The following is an 8,012-nucleotide window of genomic DNA, read 5'->3' on the forward strand; positions in this document are numbered from 1 at the left end:
TCCCTAGAAAATGCTCTGATACCATAAAATGTAACACCCCATGTATACCCGGTTTGTTATCATGTCATCGTATTAAGTTGCGCTTAATAAAAATGTGGAACTAACTTTTTCTTTTCATTCAATTACAACGTCATTAATATTAACCAAGTTTATTACTTAATCGATTTTTAAAAATATTGCATGTATGTAAATTGCAATAAAACAACTAACTGAAATACCTCAAATATAAATTAAGTGTATCTAGTCATGGAACTACAACACGTAGACCGGACAATATCCTGATACAATTATACACTCAAGCTAAAAACATGACTAACATCAATGTGGCATCGACAATCCCTATGCTCACCAAATAAGGCAACAAGCCCAACAAAGTCTCAGCTCAGATAAAAATATAAAGACAATAAGCATAAACAACATCCAAGCATATCAGCATAAGCAGGCATACAACAATCAACTAAGCTCCGGCCTCCTGCCGCCCGGGGTATCAGTCCCCAAGGTATCTGAACCTGAAAAATGTGCGCCAAACGAGGGGTGAGATATCTAAAAAGAAATCTTAGTAAGACAAGGGGTCCTCAAGGATCTCTCCACCCAAGCTCACTTACATGTGCAATATAAGTTCAAAAGCAGTATAATAATATAATTTCCAAAATCTGTGCAATGCAGCATATAATCATGTCATGTGTGTCAAAATCCTACTGGCCAGAGAACATGCAGGAATTACATACGTCTACAACCTACCATCAGTGCAAGACGCTACTTGCACCACCCACAGAATCACCATATTGTATGACGCCACATACTCAGGATTACCGTCTAGGTAGAACAACATATACATATCATAAGGCATTTGCACTTAACAGCTCAATAGCATTTAAAATATCAATACATGAAAAAACATCATTCATATAAACCATCCCTCCATGAGGTATGGTGGAACCAAACTACGGAAAAACCGAGGACATGAAAGCTTACCTCGCAAGCTAACAATTCAAGATTCATAACGCCTTGCAGAGTCGCAAACCCCTTGCCTGTAAAATCAAGTTTATGTTGAATTGGCATCAAGTTACGCTAGATATGATATTTCCAATTTCTACTATAAATAAATACATATCTACCCACAAATATTTTATCTCTAACCATTATTTTAAAATTTCAAAAATTGCTTGGACTTTCGACAAAGGCCAAATCTCTAACATGGTCATTCCCTCGTCTTATATGCAATTCTTGTCATCCAATTTTTTAGCATATTTTTTTTTGAATCTTGAATTGTTTATTATAAGGTTACATCAAAAAATAACATTAGAATACAAAATTTATTCGTAAATATAATATGTGATAATTGGATACAAAAAAAAAATGTGATAATTATTAATGGTTTACGTATGTACAAGTGAACAAGATGTTTATGTTTAAAGCGTTGATGATTTCCTCTTCAATACTAGTGTTTCTATCGAGCACAGGATACTCCTGTGTGGATCCCGAAACTCTACTCAAGACATCATTGAAGAAAACTAATATGTTAATTAATGAGTCTAAAAAAAATTAGAGTCGTATTATGAGATCCCAAAAGACACATCAAGTCAGCAACTTTTGTGTTTGAAAAGTTTGAAATGAGACCAGGATAAGTTGTGGAGACAGTAATGACAGATATTGATTTTCTACGAGGTCATGTTGGGATCAACAGTTCTGATGCTGGACTAATTGATGAAGAAGGGAATGATGTACCTTTGTACGAAACTTATATCCATCATTGGTTTGCTTTAGATACTTTGAAAATCCAAAAACAACTAAGAGTGTTTTTGAAAGATCCATTTTCATTAGAAACGAAGGCACATGCTAAGGTAGTAATCTTCCATATTATTGGGGCTTGGGAAATGAATCACAAGGAACAACCTCAAATATTCCAGATCTTTTTGCTAGTAGGTAACCCATAAGGAATTCTTAATGGTTTTGAAGAGAAATGATTCTTCAATATCATGGCCATTGATACACGTGGCGTACAAGATAGAAAAAGTTGTTCAGAATGCGGATGTGACCTTATGAATATCACAAAGGATATCTTTAGTACCACAAAGGGTGTTGGTGGCAAACAATTAAACCAGGATTATAAGGGATGAATCTTTTGTTGCCATAACAAGTTACAATGCAAATTGAGAGAGGGATTTGAAGCCCCAACTAGAAGGCTTTCCCTAAGGAACAAAATAAGGTGGATAGATTAGGACAAATTCCAAGTCCCTGTTAAGGTTTATATACTTGATTCCACCGATAAGGTCATGTTGAATGGCTCCAAAACAATCCACGAGTGCAAGGTTTGTATTAAATTTTGATGATAGATTGTTTTTATGGACAAGTGAATTTCAATATTCGCCATCATTCTCATGATAGATTGTTTTTTAAATTTTGTGTGCTTGATTTGTATTAAAGTCATAATTGCTGAATAATCCATGCAATTGTCGGAAGACATATATTGTATTGTGTCTTCACTTCTATTTTTTTTTTTTTTGATTAATTTAGGATGCAAGGACTTTTTGTACTTCAACACCAAAATATATGGAACGGGAAAGGAAGCAGGAAATGAGGAAAGTTACGTTGTCGGAATGTGTTTGTTATCCGCAACTAGGTACTGTCAAGATTAATGATGGTGAAACTTTGACCCTAGAATCAATCAAGAGAGAAAAGCGACTTTACCATCGCAGCTAGGGGGAATTCTACATCTATTTGGCAAAACAACTACCACAATATGCATAGACATTATAATTCCTTTTATCTACATCCTGAATAATGTAGAGCTTCTTTTTTGCATATACAACCAAGTGATCGATCATTTTATTCCAACCATAAATATTGTATTGTAAAATAAACATTTTTTTTCTGTAGTTAGGGCGAGATGGAACCAATGGATTCCTGAATGATGTTGAATCTTTCTTGTAATTTATATTCACAACTTGAGGTAGGCAATTAATCTATTTTCCCTTGACTAGCTTTGTTTATGAACTAATCACTCTTGGATAAACACATTAATCTTGCATGACAATAGGGATGTTGGTGTCTTGATTCCGATTGATTAATTGCTAGAGTTTGTATGATCTAAGCATAGGCTTACAAATTCTATAACTTTATGGTTCTTGCGTTAATGCTTGCACTAGGAAAAAGACACTAAGGGATTAGGCTTTTGAATAAAGTAAATGATTAAATTACGTAAGGGATTGTGATTTAATCAATTTTAGAAAGAATCGTTAATAACTTAATCTTGAATGTTGATTGCAAGAAAGGGTAGACTTGTTAGGAAAACGTTGGGGAAATCAAATCCCTCGCTATGCTTGTCTTTAATTGAGTTTAAATCGTTCTTATTTGCGTTCTTTCATTTTTTTATCGTTCTTGGTTTTTAATCTTGAAAATCAAAAATAGTTTTTAAATTCTGTTTTATTAATTCAAATTATATTCTCAAGGACTTCCAAGATCGATCCAACTTTAATTATATAAATAAATTACTACTTGATAAATCAACCCTCGTGGGATCGACAACCTTTCTTTTACCACTCTATTACTTGTACGACCAGTGCACTTGCCGAAGTCGCAACATGTACCATGATTTAATTACAAGGGGGAGTTCTGCATTGTTATGATTATATTTTTAGTCGGGGAGCCTAGTATTGATGATCACATTACATTTACAGGCATGGAGCCTAATCGAGCAGAGAACTCTTAATTGATATGTTGCATTTTTGTTTGAGTATACCCTGGTTCAAGATATGTATAATATTTTATTAAAATAAAAATTTATGAATTTTATTAATTGATTTGGATTGAAAGTTTACTTTTCAACCTTGATAATGTTAAATGGTTAACTACATTTAACATTTAATATCATATGCGGTAAAGAAACACATCAATCAAGCAAGATATGGATAATAGGAATTATGATGTCTTTGTCGATAGCGGTAATCGCTCTGCCAAATAGATGTTGAATTGTCCCATAACTCCTGTTCGAAAGCCACTTTTGTATCTGGATTCAAATGTCAAAGTTTCACCATCCTTAATCTTGATAGAACCTGGTTTTGGATAACAAACGGACATTCCAACCGCGTAACCTTTCTCATCCTGCTTTCTTACCCTTTCCATATTTTGGTTTTGAGGTACATAAAGTCCTTCCATCCTAAATTAAACAAAAGCACAATTGAATAAGTAAAGATGCATTGTAATATATATATTTTTGACTTCTTAATTACAATAGTATGAGTCAAGCTAAATTATAACTTAAAGAAACAAATCAAGCACACAAAGCTTAATAAAGCATAATCTACAACAAATGATAAATGATAAAAAATAATGAACATTAATTACCTGTCCGTATAGAGTTGCATTAATAGCACCTGAATGCATATGACCACTGGCATAGATGAGATAACCACCTTTTTGCATTGGGATGTTTGCTTTCTGGACATACGGAGAGTCATTACTACCATTCGCGGGAACAGTATATTCTACCTGTAACAAGTTAAACGATATTTGTTGCTAAGTGCTTGCTTTGAAGAATTTTGATTTTGAATTTAATTAAGATTAAAAAGTCTACTTCATGAATAATTTATTAATTTACCTGGCACTCATGGACTACTTTGGATCCGTTTGATCTCACCTGATCGGTTGAATCAAGTACATAAATCTTCACAGGAATTTGGTGTTGGTCCCAATCAACCCACCTTATTTTGTATCTTAGGGAAAGGTTTCTCCTTGGGCCTTGAAAACCCTCTCTCAATTTGCATTGAAATTTGTCTTGGCAACAAAACATTCCTCCCTTATAATCCTTGGTCAATGGTTCGCCATAAGTGCCCCTTGTGACATTATAAAAGTCCTTTGGGAGATTAAACAAGTCACATCTACATTCAGAACAACCTTCCCTATCGAGTGCACCACGTGTATCAATTGCCATTATGTTTAATAGCCATTTCTCTTCATATCCATCGGGAATTTCTGCAGGGTTACCTATTTCTACCGCAAAAGGATCTGGAATGTTTGAGGATGTTTTTCTTGATTCACCTCCCATGCCCCAATAAAATGGAAGAACATAATCGTAGCATGGGCCTTCGTTTCTCTTGAAAATGAAACCTTCAAGTTTACTCTGACGAGCCTTAGGATTCTTTGACAAGGTAATATTTTCAAAGTATCTTATGATAAAAAAATGGTGAAGGTAAGTATCATACAAAGGTACAGAATTCCCTTCTTCATCAATTAGTTCAGCATCGACACTCTTGATTCCAACATGACCTTTTGGAAACTCAATATCAAAAAAACCTTCCGCTAAAATTGATCCTGGTCCCATTTCAAACTTTTTAGACACAAAAGTAGCTGACTTGACTCCATTATGCCCTTTTGGAGACTCAATATTTAACCAAGTTTTCTCTTGAAATGAGTATGTTGTGCTTGATAGCAACACTAGGATTGATAATGGAAGTAATAACGCTTTAGAGATAAACCTTGTGTTTACCTGTGTGCAAAGCATCATTATTACATGTTTAGTTATGGATAATATTTGAAATGTTATTCTTTTTTGTAAACATATTTAAAGGGCAGGCACATTAAGTTAGTTTAAAGAAGATAAAGCGTAAGATGAACTTGGAAACAAAAATCGCATACCACATGACAAGAAGATGAAGGGATGATCATTGTGGACAAAAGGTCTTTGTCGGAGGTAGAACCAATTTTTGAAATTTTAATATAATGGGTGGAGATAACTTTGTGTACATAAGGAGTTCGAGTTTATTGCTTTTATAGTAGATTGTTTGGCAATGAATTAGCCGCGTAACTTAATGCCAATTCAACATAGATTCTAGATGCTTGTTTCTGTTGAGCGTCTCAAATGTTTTGAATTTATTTGAAAGTGGTTTCTAGATGCTTGAACTTATGCTAGCCATTCAACAATTCTATGGAGCGCTATTTATGGGCATATCAAGTTGACGTCAGCAGCTGAGAGTTTATCTCATCAAAAATCGTCTAGATGGCATAATTTCCTTTTTATGGCCAAATTAGTTAAGTGTTTTTTGTTTTTTTTTTTTATTTGTTGAAGTTGTTAACCGTAAGTGTGGGAATCATGTAGATAAGAAAAATGGTAACCCCTGTATTACATATTAGCCGACATAGCAAACACAGCTCCGATCCTTTAGAATACGTAATTAGCTTGTTAACAAAGTTTTGGCACATAATTAATAAAATACATCTAAAGTAAATTTCTGAACCACCCCCCCTCTCTCCAAACACATTTTTTAATGTATAAACATCTTTTTTATTATTGCTTTCTAAAAATGACAATTATTCAAAAGCTGCTAAGCATACAGAATTTAAATATTTTGCCATTATAGAAGAGGTTCAGAAGCGTAGAGTGTTTATAAAATATACTAACAACAATCTTATAATAGCTGATCCCTTGAAGAAGAAATTACCGTCCAAGACTTTACCGGTCATTTGTGTAGTACACACATTATGCCAACTAAAAAATGTTGATCATTAATAAATGTAATTATTAACTATTGAAATTACGAATTCAATGACGCATATGTTTCTCAAAGCGTCCTATTTTCAAATTTATCCTTACATGCATGTATGAATCATTATATTGAAATACAAGATTTGTCTAAGACATTATTGTATTATTATTGGACATAATGTATACATCCATCGAAGTATATTTGTTAGGAAAGATGGTTTAATATATTGGTACATGGAACAAACTTTGTCTATTTGATAGCATGGAACTGCTATGGCTCTTGTTTGTTTTATTTCTAATTGTGAATTATGATGAGGCCAAGTATGCTATGAAGCACCGACACTTCAAAAATCCTGACGTGTCGTGTCCGACACTTCCCACCACTGTTGTCAAACCCGGCCCGACCCGGCCGGGTTGACCCGGAACCCGGTGAACCGGTCATCAGACCGGTTCGGGTTAAGCATTGGACCGGTCATGCATCGACCCGGTCAAACCCGGTCAAAACCCAGACAAACCCGGCCAAACCCGGTGACCCGTCGACCCGGTGACCCGGTCGGGTCATGCATTTAAAAAAAAAAAAAAACCAAAATTGTTTCATCTTATAAAAAAAATGTAATACTCATTTTAACAACTTTTTATAATTTTATTTGCTAGTATACTCTTCTACAATGACCTCTTAGTTTTCAATACTAAAGCAATTTGTGGAATAATAAATTAGAGAATGTGACATATGTCATTTTAATGTAGTTGAATTTGAAAAGTATGAGTTCAATGTCATTGAGAGGTATGTTTATGGGGATTCTGAGTTGCCATTTAAATTGACATAGTAATAGCATGCACTTTTATTTATTTATGCTTCATTTTTCTAACTTATTTAGTGAACCTTGTTTAATTTGTTTTAGATACGGAAGATAAAATTGAATTTATATATTCGTATTTATATATATTTTTATATATCTATATATATCCGGGCAACCGGTCCGACCAGTGACCCACCGGTCCGACCAGTGACCCAGTATCCCGACCGGGTCGATGCCCGGGTCGGGTTTAACAACACTGCTTCCCACACTCTCTGACACTCCGACACTCCCCGACACTCCAACAGGCGTTATAGAAATTTTAAAAAAAGTTCAAAGGTTGCGTTGCGTTGAGTTTTTAATTCAAACTATTAGATTCATATGATTATGATTATCATTTTATTGAATTTAATATAAATATTTAGGATATATTATGTTTTTTTGAAAAATATATGAATATTATAAGTTTCGTTTCCTTTTTTTTGTTAAATTATTGAATATTAAATATAATATACACTACATAAATTAAAAATATTATTTAATATCAAAACGTGTCCTAACGTGTCGAAATCTAACATATTTTAGAATTAACGTGTCGGGATGACGTGTCGTATCGTGTCACGTGTCACGTGTCGGTATCGGTGCTACATAGCAAGTATGAAACCTATTGCCTTATTATGTGCACGCATTATGATTGTTTTCATTAAATTATGAAGGAATCAAGTGGGTAA

General features: G+C 34.0%; 1 pseudogene; it reads right to left on the reverse strand.

Moving 5' to 3' along the window:
- Window positions 1-3,921: 3,921 nt before the first annotated feature.
- Window positions 3,922-5,506, reverse strand: LOC133285623 (uncharacterized; annotated as a pseudogene).
- Window positions 5,507-8,012: the final 2,506 nt, after the last annotated feature.

This window comes from Gastrolobium bilobum, unplaced genomic scaffold (assembly GCF_033153095.1).
Source record: "Gastrolobium bilobum isolate Gb01-03AN ecotype WA unplaced genomic scaffold, APGP_CSIRO_Gbil_v1 utg4086, whole genome shotgun sequence".
Taxonomy (NCBI): Eukaryota; Viridiplantae; Streptophyta; class Magnoliopsida; order Fabales; family Fabaceae; genus Gastrolobium; species Gastrolobium bilobum.